The sequence below is a fragment of the Rattus norvegicus genome, chromosome 14, assembly GCF_021556685.1.
Source record: "Rattus norvegicus strain SHRSP/BbbUtx chromosome 14, alternate assembly SHRSP_T2T, whole genome shotgun sequence".
Classification (NCBI taxonomy): Eukaryota; Metazoa; Chordata; class Mammalia; order Rodentia; family Muridae; genus Rattus; species Rattus norvegicus.
Window position 1 is genome coordinate 19,618,748 of NC_141547.1, and position 15,503 is coordinate 19,634,250.

The 15,503-nt window shown below is 39.2% G+C and overlaps 1 long non-coding RNA gene and 1 other non-coding gene across 5 annotated transcripts in view; one reads left to right on the forward strand and one right to left on the reverse strand.

Annotated features, from left to right (window-relative positions):
- LOC148001262 (uncharacterized) overlaps window positions 1-15,503 on the forward strand; it is a 206,613-nt gene that overhangs the window by 68,208 nt on the left and 122,902 nt on the right. The window lies entirely within an intron of this gene.
- LOC120096832 (small nucleolar RNA SNORA76) lies at window positions 12,789-12,920 on the reverse strand. Its single transcript, XR_015637770.1, has one exon. It is a non-coding gene; the product is annotated as a small nucleolar RNA SNORA76 (small nucleolar RNA).

Consider the following 15,503-nt stretch of genomic DNA (forward strand, 5'->3'; position numbering starts at 1 on the left):
CCCCCTTCCCGTGCTTCTATGAGGGTGCTATCCCACCCACCCACCCATTCCTGCCTCACTGCCCTAGCATTCCCTACACTGGGGCTTTGAACCTTGACAGGACCAAGGGCCTCTCCTCCCATTGATGCCTGACAAGGCCATCCTCTGCTACATATGCTGCTGGAGCCATAGGTCCATCCCTATGGACTCTTGGGATGGTAGTTTAGTCCCTGGGAGCTCTGGGGGGTTTGATTGGTTGATATTGTTGTTCTTCCTGTGGGTTACAAACCCCTTCAGCTCCTTCGGTCTTTTCCCTAGCTCCTCCAATTGGGCACCCCGTTCTCAGTTCAATGGTTGGCTGCAAGCATGTGCTTCTGTATTTGTCATGCTCTGGCAGAGCCTCTCAGCAGACAGCTCTATCAGGCTCCTGTTAGCAAGTACTTCTTGGCATCCACAATATTGTCTGGGTTTGGTGACTGGATCTCCAGGTGAGGCAGTGTCTGGATAGCCTTTCCTTCAGTCTCTGCTCCACATTTTGTTTCCGTATTTCCTCCATGAGTATTTTTGTTCCCCCTTCTAAAAGGACTGAAGCATCCACACTTTGGTCTTCCTTCTTCTTGAGCTTCATGTGCTCTGTGAATTGGATCTTGGGTATTCTGAGCTCTTGGGCTAATATACACCTATCAGTGAGTGCATACCATGTGTGTTCTTTTGTGATGGGTAACCTCACTCAGGATGATATTTTCTAGTTCCATCCATTTGCCTAAGAATTTTATAAGTCATTGTTTTTAATAGCTGAATAATACTCCATTGTGCAAATATACCACATTTTCTGTATCCGTTCCTCTGTTGAAGGGCATCTGGGTTCTTTCCAGCTTCTGGCTATTATAAATAAGGCTGCTAAGAACATAGTGGAGCATATTTCCTTGTTGTATGTTGGAGCATCTTTTGGGTATATGCCCAGGAGAGGTATAGCTGGGTCCTCAGTAGCACTAGGTCTAATTTTCTGAGGAGCCTCCAGATTTCTTGAGTTGAATCATTAAGTAATTTATTTGTGCTGTTTCTGATTTTTTATGCTGGGTACTTAGAACCAAAAATTTACCTTTTAGGATTGCTTTTAATGTTTCCCAGAGACTTTGTGTGTTGTTTTCTTCCATTTAGTTATAGGAAAATTTTGACTTATTTTTTTTAATTGGAAATAGATTCTTCATATATTCTGACCACATTTTCCTTTTTTCAAATCCTTCCAGATACCCACCACTTCCGAATGAATGAAATTCCATACTCCCTCTCATTATAAAGCAAACAGGCATGTAAAAAATAAGATAAATGGGTTCGGTCCCCAGCCCCGAAAAAAAGAAAAAAAATAAGATAAAATAAAAACAGACCAGAAAAGGACAAAACAAACAGACAGACAGACAGACAGAACCATAGAAAGTACAAGAATTCCACAGCAACACAAACATGCACAAACAAAAATCCCAGAATAGCAAAAATTGAAAACCAAAATATATCAGTAAAAAAGGTTTTAAAATGTGCCCAAACTATTGTGAGTTAACCCCCCCCCTTCTAATATCACTGAGTTTATTTTATGTTAGCCATCTACTACTGGGCGTGTGCCTACTTTTAAGTGATTTGTAAATTCCATAACAGAGACAATTCAGGATTTACAAACTGGATTCAAAGGAGAGATAGAAATACTGAAAAAAAAAGCAAGTTGAAGTGAATATGGAATCAAAACATTTCAACACCCACTAAAATACAAACACTCAGATATATGAGGCACAAAGAGTACCAAAGAATCAGAAAAGAAACGCTCCATGCCAGATCATTGTTAAAATGCCGTTTTATATAAAAAGAAAGATTATTGAAACGTGTAAGAGAAAAGCCACAAATCACATATGAGGGTAAACCCATCAGAATAGCACTTAACTTCTCAATAGAAACTTTAACCTTTAAAATTAGAAGAGTTTGGAGTACAGTCCTCCAAATCCTAAACATTATAGATACTAATGCAGACTACTCTACAGGGTAAAACTGTCTGCCATAGTTGGAAGGAGAAGGGAAACCTTTCCATGATGTAAACAGGCTACAAGGATTCATGTGTACCACCTGGACATGGTAGTCCACACCTTTAATTCCAGCACTTGAGAGACAGAGGCAGGTAGATCTCTATGAGTTGGAGGCCAGCCTATTCTACTTATCAAGTTCCAGGTCAGCCAAAGCAAAACAAACAAATAAAAATAAGACAAGAAATTCATATGCACCAAACCAGTCCTACAGAGAGTAGGACTACTAGAAGCAACATATTGAACTGAAATAAAGGAATACACAATCTGTAGGGACTACAGAGACAAGTCAAACTATAAATCAAATACAAAGTATAACTAAGTACACAAGCAGAAAAAAGTTACAAAATGATAGCACTCAGCACACATCTTTCAATAATAACTTTAGAAATATTATTCTGCCCAACTTCCCAATCAAAAAATACAAACAATTCAGTTGAACGGATTAGGAAACAGAAACCATCATTTTGTTGTCCACAGGAGATTCATTTTATCTTCATGGATAGGCACCGCCTTAGGGTGAAAAATTTGAAAACAGTATTCTGAGCAAATGGGGCTAGGAAACAAATAGGTTTTGCCAACCTAATACCTGATAAAATATACATCAATATCACTAGATTATCTCAAAGGCTCAAAGACACATGGAGAGCAAACAATATACTACTGAATATTGGGTCAAAGAAGAAATCAATGAATAACTTATCTTTCTCTAGAGACTTTGCAGAATTTGTACAGCCTTCCTCCCTCACTACATCACTTTGTGTCAGCTGCCAGTATCTGGAGATACTCTTTCCCTGGAACCCACTGACCACACTAGTCTATGAATAAGGGGGGGCAATCTTCAAACTCTTTGCTGTCATCCATTGCAAATTCCCCAGTTTTATCCCTGAAGCAAACTACTTGCAGGTCTGTCCTCCCTCTCAGAAACACTTCCTACAAGGAACCCACAGCCACCACACATTCATAAGATCCAGAGAGGGCAATAGCAACCAATGAATGGAACACCCACCCAACAAATACAATACCAGATGCCAATGCCTAAAATTATAATAATCTCAAACCAAGATACCTAGACACCATTGCAAAAGCACAATAGTTAACATCCAAGGCAATGTATCTCCACCAGAACCCAGAAGTCCTATAGTAGGTCTTAAGGAATTCAGTGTAGCTGGAGCATAAGATAAAGATTTCAAAACAGCAATATAAGAATATGTTCAAGGACCTTGAAAAGCTATGAAAATATTTCTTAATTAAGCCTGTGAAAACATAAACACCAAATGAGGTGATGAATACAATTCAAGACATGAAAGTAGAAATAGAATCACTAAAGAAAACCCAAACTGAGATAAAACCTGAAATGGAAAACTTAAACACAAACCTCCGAAGTGATTCTCACCACAGAGTATGAGGAATTGAAGAGAGAAACTCGGGCATTTAGGATAAAATGGATGAAATGGATAGTTCAGTCAAAGAAAATGTTAAATATAAAAATAGGCAAAAAACATTCAGGAAATCTGGGAAAGTGTGAGAAGATGAAATCTAGAAATAATAAGAAGAGGGAAAGGAGAAGAAACCCAGGTTGAAGACACATAAAATATTTTCAGCAATATCATAGAAGAAAATTTCCCTAAGCTAAAGAAGGAGGTGCCCTCACACCAGTGAGAATGGCTAAGATCAAAAACTCAGGTGACAGTAGATGCTGGCGAGGATGTGGAGAAAGAGGAACACTCCTCCATTGTTGGTGGGATTGCAGACTGGTAAAACCATTCTGGAAATCAGTCTGGAGGTTCCTCAGAAAATTGGACATTGAACTGCCTGAGGATCCAGCTATACCTCTCTTGGGCATATACCCAAAAGATGCCTCAACATATAAAAGAGACACGTGCTCCACTATGTTCATCGCAGCCTTATTTATAATAGCCAGAAGCTGGAAAGAACCCAGATGCCCTTCAACAGAGGAATGGATACAGAAAATGTGGTACATCTACACAATGGAATATTACTCAGCTATCAAAAACAACGACTTTATGAAATTCGTAGGCAAATGGTTGGAACTGGAAAACATCATCCTGAGTGAGCTAACCCAATCACAGAAAGACATACATGGTATGCACTCATTGATAAGTGGCTATTAGCCCAAATGCTTGAATTACCCTAGATGCCTAGAACAAATGAAACTCAAGACGGATGATCAAAATGTGAATGCTTCACTCCTTCTTTAAAAGGGGAACAAGAATACCCTTGGCAGGGAAGAGAGAGGCAAAGATTAAAACAGAGACTGAAGGAACACCCATTCAGAGTCTGCCCCACATGTGGCCCATACATATATAGCCACCCAATTAGACAAGATGGATGAAGCAAAGAAGTGCAGACCGACAGGAGCCGGATGTAGATCGCTCCTAAGAGACACAGCCAGAATACAGCAAATACAGAGGCGAATGCCAGCAGCAAACCACTGAACTGAGAATAGGACCCCCGTTGAAGGAATCAGAGAAAGAACTGGAAGAGCTTGAAGGGGCTCGAGACTCCATATGTACAACAATGCCAAGCAACCAGAGCTTCCAGGGACTAAGCCACTACCTAAAGACTATACATGGACTGACCCTGGACTCTGACCTCATAGGTAGCAATGCATATCCTAGTAAGAGCACCAGTGGAAGGGGAAGCCCTGGGTCCTGCTAAGACTGAACCCCCAGTGAACTAGTCTATGGGGGGAGGGCGGCAATGGGGGGAGGGTTGGGAGGGGAACACCCATAAGGAAGGGGAGGGGGGAGGGGGATGTTTGCCCGGATACCGGGAAAGGGAATAACACTTGAAATGTATATAAGAAATACTCAAGTTAATAAAAAAATATAGAAATAAAAAAAAAAGGAGGTGCCTAATTAGGTACTAGCAGAGAACAGCAAGTAAACTGGACTAGAAAAGAAATTCCCCATGACACATAATCAAAACACTAAATATATGGAACAAATAATGAATACTTAAAGCTGAAAGTGAAAAAGTTCAAGTAATATAAAGACAGCCCTATTAGAATTACACCTGACTTCTCAATGGAGTCTCTAAAAGCTAGAAGGGACTAGACAGATGCCCTGCAGTTTCTAAGAGATCACTGATAGCAGCTCAGACTACTATATCCAGGAAAACTTTCAATCAGAATAGATAAAGAGAGGAAACAAATCAAGGATAAATCAAAATTATGCATATATTCTATAAATCTAGCCTTTCCAAAGTTGCTTGAATTCAACCTGAAGATGCTAACCACATCTAAGAAAACACAATCATTCATGATCAATAAAAATGCTCATTGGTAACTTTCAACATTTAAAGGTCTTTGTTCTTCAATAAAAAGACACAGACTAACAAACTGGACTTGAAAATAGGATTCATCCTTTAGCTGCATCCAAGAAACACACCTTAACATCATGAATAGATACCACTTTGTGGTAAAAGAATGGAAAAAGGCATTCCAAACAAGCTGGTGTAGTCATTTTAGTATCTGACAAAATAGACTTCAAACCAAAACTAATCAAAAGCATTAAGGAAAGACACTACATAATTATCAAGGAAAAAAAATCTACCAAGAGTATATGCAACTTTACACATTTATGCACAAACACAGGGTACCCAAATTTATATAAAAAAGCACTGCTACAGCTAAAATCTCATGTTGGCTCCAAACAGTGATAGTGTATGACCTCAGTACTCCACTCTCACCAATAGATAGGTCATCCAGACAATAAATAGAGAAATGCTGGAGCTAAAGACACCATAAATCAAAAGGACACAAAGACAAAAGAATATACCTTCTTCTCTGCACCTCATGGAACTTTCTCCAAAATTTACCATATGCTTGGACACAAAACACAACAGATACAAGAAAGTTGAAATAACTCCCTGCATCTTATCTGATCACCATGCATTATAGCTGGATATTAACAACAGAAACAACAGAAAGTTTAAAAAATTAAAAAAACATTATAAATGAATAAAGAATGGATCAAGACAGAAATCAAGAAGGAAATTAAGACTTTTTAAAAATTTATCTGGGAAGTCGTGGCACATGCTTTTAATCCCAGCACTTAGGAGGCAGAGATGGGTGATCTCTGTTAGTTTGAGACAAGCCTGGTCTACATAGTTCCAGGACATCCAGGGTAAACAGAGAAACTGTCTTGAAAAAACAAAAGAAAAGAAAAGAAAAGGAAAGAAAGAAAGAAAAGAGACAGAAAGGAAGTTTTTAGAATTGTTTTAAAGAGTCAGCACATTTCACTAAGTGCCTACATTAAAGGAACAAACAGACAAAGAAACAAATCCTCCAAACTGGAGAGATCTGATATCATGGCACACATGAAAGCTGTAGAACAAAACCAAGAAATAACATCCAAAAAAAGTTGATGGTGAGAAATAATCAAACTCAGGGCTAATATCCATAAAGTAGAAACAAACAAAAATTACAAAGAATCAATGAAACAAAGAGTTGGTTATTTTGGAAGATCAATAAAATTGTCATACTCTTAGACAAATTAACTTAAAGACATGAAGAAGATACAAATTAATAAAATTAGAGAAGAAAGGGACAAAAGACACTGAGGAGACACTGGAATAACTAAAAGAAATGGGTAAACTTCTTGGTATATACAACCTACCGAAGTCAACTCCAGATCATACAAGCAATTTAAACAGATTTATAGCTGCTAGTGAAATAGAAACAGTAATTAAAATATCCCAAAGGAATCTATTAATTTAAAAACATTTACCCCCAAGGAATCTTTATCTTACAGTCACAGATAACCAAACCCTTCTGGATACCACTGAATAAAAAATAAAACGTAAAAAAAAATCCCAAAGGAAAGAAAGCCCAGGGCAAGATGAACTTACTATACTTTCAAAGAAGAATTAATACCAATACTCCTCAAATTATTCTATAAAATAGAAACAGAAGGAAAATTGCCTAATTCTTTTTATGAGACCACAGTTACCCTGATATTCAAACTAGGACGAATTTCTTCATAAGGATGGATGTAGAAATCCTTAACAAAATAACTAGAAACTGAATGACATCAGAAAGATCATCCACATAGTCAGGCAGGCATCGTTCCAGAGATGGATGAATGGTTCAACACACATGAATAAATAAATGTAGTCTACCGTATAGTTGAACTGAGAGACAAAAACCAAATGATTACTTATATGGAGAAAAGGTCTTTGAAAACCCCAACATCCCTTCATGCTAAAAGTCCTGGAAGACTGTTGATACAAGGGGCATGTGTCATACAATAAAGGCCATTTACAGTAAGCAGACAGCCAACATCAAGCTGAATGGACTTTAGAGTACTTCAGCCCTCTTATGTTTGAAAAGTACTCTTTCCTTGGAGTCCTCTACCATATGTGACTCTTACAATTTCTCTGCTTCTTCTGCTTAGATCCCCAAGCCTTGACAAATTTGACATTACTCCTTTATAAATAAGGGGGTTTATGAAAGAATTATGTATATTAGACACAATTTATTAAAGAAAATGTCTAGTTGCCTGGTGTGTTATATTGTAACTCCTAAGTTATTATGTACTCGATGCTATAGCAAGGCCAAATACATGTACTTTTGGGAAAAATGAACATTGACTCATATACCAATGTGGAATTTTCACTTGTTGACTGTGCCTACTGACAGAATCAGCTTTACAGTAGAAATGACATTTGGCTTTTTCTCTGTTCAGAAGGTTCTGTTATTAAAAAACTGGAGAAATTAACCAATATAGCTGTGCTGGTCACATAGCTGCTGAGTTTGCTAAAGGTTTACACATTCATGATATGTAGACCACCATATTAGGCTTAATGAAGGGAATGGGCACTTCTTCCCCCAATTGTTAGAGTTAAATTGAACAGGGTATGTGACATTGAAGCATGAGCTGACATGAGATATTTTGAGAAAAAAACTATGTAAATGAAGCAGGACATGGATTGCTGGGAAGATGTGGGCTCTGGGATCCTCTGTTGGCTCTGTTGGGAGAGGTTCAGTAGTTTCTGTGTGTCTGAGACAAGGCTCTTTATTTTCTATACTATTTCTTACTTGTAAAAGAATGAATGTAACTGAAGGATCCAAATAGGAGTGCACAGTGTGCTTTTAGAGAAGGGCCTGACATATGTAAACATACACTTAATGTAAATGCATACTCATTCAGCATAGGCTTAATCACAGAAATATTCTTGCAGAAGGTAGAAAAATTGTCAGTGATTTTTATTTTTATTAATTATTTTATTTATATACATCTCAAATGTTGCCCCTTCCCAGTCTCCCCTGACAGAGTTTTCTTCCATCCTTCCTCCCCTTCACCTCTGAAAGGGTGGCCCCACCATGGGTATCTCGCCACCCTGGGGCATCGAGTCTCTACAGGATTAAGTATATCCTCTCCAACTGAGGCCATACAAAGCAGTCTTCTGCTACAGATGTGCTGAGCCTCAGGCCAGACCATGTGTGCTCCTTGGTTGGTGGTTCAGTCTCCTCCATTAGTGCTGGTCTAACTGGTGGTCTGCATGTAGAAGAATGCAAATTGATCCATATTTATCATGCTGCACAAAGCTCAAGTCCAAGTGGATCAAGGACCTCATCATAAAACTGGATCCACTGACTCCAATAGAAGAGAAAGTGGGAAATAACCTTGAACATATTGGTTCAGGAGAAAATTTCCTGAGTAGAACAACCATGGCACAGGCTCTAAGATCAATAATTGATACGTGGGACTCATGGAACTAAAAAGCTTCTGTAAGGCAAAGGACACTCTGGAAATCAATCTTGTTGCTTCTCAGAAAATTGGAAATAGTTCTACCTGAAGATCCAGCTATACCATTCCTGGGTATATACCCAAAAGATGCTTCACTATACCACAAGGGCACATGCTCCACTGTGTTCATAGCAGCTTTATTCATAATATGCAAAAGTTGGAAGCAATTCAGATGTGCCTAAGTTGAAGAATGGATACAGAAAATGTGGTTCATTCTCACAATGGAATACTACTCAGCTATTAAAAACAAGGACATCATGATTTTTTCAGGCATATGGATGGAACCAAAAAATATCATCCTGAGTGAGGTAACCCAGACCCAAAAGGACATGCATGGTATATACTCACTGATAAATGGATATTAGCCAAAAAGTACAGAATACAAAGATATATCCACACAGACCCAGAGAACTTAAACAAGAAGGAAGGGTCAAGTGAGGCTGCTTAAATTCCACTTAGAAGGGGGAAGAAAATAGATAGTCATGGGAGGCAGAGGGAGGAAGAGATCTGGATGGGAGAGGGAGAGGGAGGGGAATAGGGGTCAGGAGCAGTGTGAGGAGAGCCAGAAGGTACAGTTTAAATGTTGGGTTGCCAGTGATGGATATAGACTGACAGGCAGACTTCTCCATTGAGAGAGGAATCCGTGACTGAATGAGCTGAATGCATAATGCTGACAGTAAAGCAAATCAGTGAGCTTAACTATTGGTGAAAGATATCGCTAGGAGGGTAGAGTGTGACTGTAATGCCAGATACAATATGCTTTTGTTTTTCTTTTTGGAAGATGGATGTACTAACAGTCTAGGATAACGTGAGGCAAATAGAATTATCTCTACGTCTGACTCCTTTTTATTCATCTAAGCTACTTGTAGTCAAAGGGCAATACTATGAAAATCGAAATCTTTAAATAGGCTATGTAAACCTTTATAAAAAACAACAAATTCAAAGCCTTTATTCTAGCTTTTAGAGTTTTTACGCTTGAAAGTATAAAATTTGATGCTCATATTCAAATATAAATATTGCATTTTATTTACTTTCTTTTCTATGTTCCTAGCTTTGGTTTTGATTTCATCTGATCTTTACTTCTGACTGAGTCTTGAGACAAGTGATTTTTTTTTTCGTAGATGAAGAAAGCAAGTCGAGTAGGATTAAGTAGTTGCTTAAAGTCATACAGCTTGTAGAGGACAATCAGGGTTTAAGCATCAAAGTTGAAATTTTTTTTAGAAATATTGAGCTTGGGGTTGGGGATTTAGCTCAGTGGTAGAGCACTTGCCTAGCAATCACAAGGCCCTGGGTTCGATCCTCAGTTCCGAAAAATAGAAAAGGAAAAAAAATATTGAACTTGATAGACATGGGTTACAATATTGATCATAGAGTCAATATTATGACTTCAGACACTGTACCTCAGGGTATGTATGGAGTGTTTGTCTAGACACCATCAGGACTTTCTCCCTTTTCTTTCAGTTTTTTGAACATCAAAATACAAGGTGGACTTAGAGGGCATTTCTGAATTGTACACGATATTTGACAATGCTTGGTGGATGTTGTAAAAATGCCCACGTGACCAGATGATGTGAGGAGATAAGAACTCTCAGAAGGTGGGCAGGCAGGATTTCTTATCTAGACCCTGTTGCTTGCCTTCTGTCATTTCAGCATTTAAGGCTGAAGCACAGAAGTGCAGAGAGCACAAAACAGCAAACAAAATAACAGAGGAAATATAGACAGAGAGAAGCACATTCACTTGCTTTGTAGGCAAGCAGGATGTATTTATCTCTGACTGGTTGTGCTGTACTTACCCAGGATGTAATAAAATCCAGCCTAGAATGGGGTGGGGGAGAATGTCTAGTAAGCTCTACCCTCAGACTATACCACGCACCTTCCTTCATGTTATATTTATTCCTCTCAAGAATCATAAGAGGCTGGTATTAGGACTCTACTGAGTAATGAGGATAGAAGAGCTTTGTCGGTGTGCTCAAGCGAGGCACATAAGCCGCAGAATCAAATCTCCAGAACAGTTTGGGCTCAGTGACCATGGCTGTCCCACTGACCCAGCATGGGCACTGAGGAAGAACACCTCCTTGCCGTTAGCTTCTCCCACGGGATTTCAGAAAGGCTACATGGGAGAGTTTCTGCTATTACACTGTAGATCTGTCTGACAAACCCAAAGTGATCCTTAGAGAACAGGTTTATGTCAAATATTAGTACTATATTTTATGCCTCTAAGAACACTACTGTTTCTAAAAACCTCATAGGAATGAAATTTTGAAAACTTTGCCCCAGACTTTTTCTTAAAACACTTAAAAAGCTGCAGAGCTGGGTTCTGTAGAATAGACATGAAATTATATAGAAGTCTAGCACAGCCTGAGACGGGAATGCTTGTGAATCAGAGGAGTCGTGTACTTCCATATTATCAGTGCCTGTCACATAATAGGGGTTATTATTTGTCAAATAAGTGAAAAATAAACAGGCATGTGACATTTCCTCCTAAGCCGTTCCGGACATGACTATGTGAGCTGAAAGGGTGGCTGGCATTGAGGTGTGAGGAGGAGGAAGGCTGCCACCCAGCACTTCATCTAAGCGTGTTCATGTTGCCTCTCTTCGTTATCAGATGCATTCTGTGTATGTATATAAAACCATATGGTTAATCAAGTATCTTAATATATAGTCAAGCATATTGTACATTAATTAAATTTTTATAATAAGTATATCAGTTGATTAATTCTTACATTCCACTAGAAATTGGAATGGAAACAAGGAAGTAATGCTTTATTAGATGCCTGCTAAATAACAGAAAGTCAAGTAATTTTACTTTCATCCCACTGGTGTCTTAGTCTTTAGAGACAGTCACACAAACTAAGAGGGGAAGGGCCATGCTAAAGATATGCATCTGGTAAGCATGTCAGAATTTTAATCCAGACTAGTTTGGCTTTAAAATTCATTTATACTCTTCTCTGATCATATGTTCCCTAAGCAGAGACAGAATTTGGTTTAGGTTCTACTAATATAGCATTGCATACTTGGAGACCTTTGTCTGCTGTGAACATGTGATTTTCTGTGAGCGTTTTTGAGGATAGTCTGTGTTTCGGGTACTGAGCCTCTGAGACACAAACACTCATTCTGAAGAGCTGCTCAGAACTGGCAGTCTCTGATTAAAGACCTAGGTCATGTTGGAGAAAATCATATTTTCCCACTATGCATTTTTGTCTGATAGGCAATGTCTGAAGGTGTCTGTGGGGGGTAATTATCCTGGGAAAATACAGGTCAGAAATACCCAGAAATGGGTTTCTTTAATTCCGTGACTCATTAGCAGAGTGCAAACCATAAGAGTCAGCATACTTTAAGTTTTAGGGTTTTCATGAGTCAGCTAGGAATCCAATTAGTTTTAGAAACATTTTAATATTATGAGATAAAATTGTGCTAAGGAATTAGAAATGTAAATTGGTTAAGTAGTCCATATAACTCCTACAGATTCTCATAACAATTTCAAGAAATATAAAATAAAAATTTCAAAAATTTAAAACTATCTATCTATCTATCCATCCTTCCAACTATTGGCATCATTGTCAGATGTCATTCTTCAGGAGCTGTTCAACATGTGTTTTGAGACAAGCTCTTTTACTCAGTCCTGGGCTCACTGATTCTGTTAGGTTAACTGGCTGGCGAGTCCCAGGGATCAGCTTATCTCCACCTCCCCAGTGCTGGGATTACAAGCATGTGCCAATGTCTGTGAGTGCTGGGAATAGAAGTCAGGTCTTCATGCTTGGAAGGCAAACACTGACTGAGCTGTGTCTGTCTCCAAAATAATAGACTCTTACAATGTGATAGGCATATTTTACCAATGTGACATAGATTATTTTATTTTTAATATCAAATTTTCATTGAACTGTGTCTGCCCTTCTGAATGGTAACTATGACCAAAGGTAGGAATCAATTGCTAGTTTGTTTTTTTTTTTTTTTTTTTGTCTGAGCCTGTAGCTAGCAGTTAAAGGGACGGCCTGCGAAAGGTAGGCTGCCCAGTTATGCTCCAGCAAAGTGCTATAGCGCTGTAACTTAACCCCCGGCACCATGGGAAGGTGTGTCGGAGGCTCAAAGGCAGCACGTTTCCATTGCTAGTTTTTAGAGGGCAAATATTCTGCATATTTACCTATGCCTGTCTGGTTTCACTAGTATATGTTATCTACCCTGTCTGGGTGGATATTTTGGCCTTTCTTATGTGTTCTAAATCATTAGTGCATTTTTTTTTGTTGTTCAGAGTAGCTGTGGTTAGATTGTCTTCTCCTGTAATATAGCATTCCATGGCTTACATTACTGCAAACTGTAAGGATGAACTAAGATTTATTGTTAATGAGAGCAAGATTGGAATGAATGCACTCTCAGGCCTCATAGAGGCAGGGTGCCTGCCAAAACCTCGAAGTTGCTGTGTTGTATTCCTACAGCTTCAAGACTTGGCAGGTATGGTGTACCCTATAATGGCAGCTACCCTTAGGAAGACACAGTTACTACCAAATGTTGTGTAGTAGAATCCTCTAAGATTGAAACATTCCATTCTGTAGGGAACATGTTAAGATAAAGGTAAACAAATAACAATAGCTTCAGGAAGTCCCTGAAACTGAACAGATTTATGAAGCCCCTACCTCCCAGAATAAGCAGTGACTGCTGAGAGTCACTTTCAGACCAGTCAAGCTCCCCAGAAGAAGCAGATGCCAGTCAAACTGCATTGAAGAGGTTTAGACCCACAGAGGCAGTTGGAAAGGATGCTTTCCAACCTGTTGAACAATTGTAGCTGTGAAGTGTGCTACAGATTTTTAGCTTTTGTACAGTTACCCATGCTGAGGTGGGCTTTTGTGATGCAACTGTCTTTGAGTCATTTCTCTTCTTGTAAGTAAACCTTCACCCATACTCCTGTAAATAATGTCAATAAAGCTCATTGGTTTACCAAGTTGGGCTTTGCTGGTATCTGTGCTTTGGTCAGTCATGGGTTTCCTGTCTTGGATGAGTAGATGTGTATGTTGGATCTTCCCAGGGAGAACTTTGCCACACAACACCAATTTCTTCCTGAAATTCCAATTTTAATTTTCTGAGAGGGAATATGGCTGACTCAGCATTTAACTAGTCACATTTCATAGAAGAAGGCAGTCTGGGGCAGAGCTTTGGAATTAGAGCAGCCCATAGACTACTGGCTAGAAAGTGTATCTCTAGTCCAACCCATTCTGATCAGGGAGACTCAGAAAGACAGTAGAAGACATGATTAGGACACCTTCTACCAGGAAAAAGGGACTGGGGGGCCTCTAAAAGATTCCAGATTTGGGTTATGATTGTTAGCCATCCGTGATTTGTCTCTAATAAGCTTCTTGACACAACTGTATCTTAAAAAGGATTTGAATCAGACTATTTTGTCAATTTGCAATGTTCAGACAATTCTCTTCCTAGTCCAAGCACTCATCTACTCATAGTCACTCCTGTGTCCTCTGTAGGAAGACCTACATTAAATGTCAACCTGTAATCACATAGTCCTGTGTTGAACCCGGACTGGTTAGATTGCAAAGGTCAGCATGCAGCTTATGGCAAGGTCATGCAGAGCTCATGATGGGAATGGACTTGTCACTAGGCTTGGGGTACGTAGGATTCTTTAACATCAAACTTTTGTAAGGAGACAGTCACCAGAGCCCAGACATCTCAAAAATATTTTCTATTTTACTCTCCCATTTTGTTAGCTGGGTCAAGCTGAGTTCATCTTCCCAGGTTTGGGGACCCACCTCCTACTCTGCCCCTCCAAATGTCCTCTTAATTGTCTTTAAGCCAGTAAAGGATGTAGAAGCTGCTGTTCTCTGAACTATGGTACCTAAGTTGTAAAGACATATAACCCACTGCCTGGCAAGCCCTCATTAACTGCATGCAACTGATCTCATCCTTTGTCCCCTAACCAACGAGCTCTGGGCCAAATGTCTGTGGGACCGAATTAAAGGCTTTGTATTCTGGACCAAGTGACTAGTGGAATGAGTTAAGGGCCTTGAAACCAGGTGCCAGGACAAGGTGCAGTCTCCAACAGATACTCCCTTGCTTATCCTTTAATCTCAAAATATGCTTGGATGACCCGGCAGCTCACCCAAGCTCATAAAAGAGAAAGTTCAGATGGCTGGCTTTTTTGTTCAAATTAGGGCTTCTGTTGATTGGGTAAAACCCATGCAAGAAGGGTAGGGTGTTTGGCTTTCCTCAGTAAGCTGTCTTAACTGTTAATTTTATCCTATCTGGGAACACTTTTAAAGACACACCCAGAATAATACCTTAACCAAATGTTTGAGCAGCTTGGTACCCATTTAGGTTATAGCCAAAGTTAACCATTGTAGATGACATTTAACTTTTTATTTCTAGCTAAAGATTTAACATTTAAAAAAATTAAAAATTAAGTGTATTCCTTTGAGCTGTAATCCAGCTTGGTTCAGCAAAGGCTGTGATTATTATACTTACCGTTGTGCTTGTGGAGCCTGAGAGGTCTTCATGGGTGTCCTCGAGGACTGCATTGTGACCATAGAAACAGAAAGCATTTGAGGGTTCACTTGTAGTAACCAAACCAATATGAAACCCTACGAATGGTTAGTAGAACCTGCTGGGAAAGTAGAGTCCACGGACATTTTCTTACCCACAACCTGGACTTTGGGGGAACCATTCTTCTAGTGTGGTT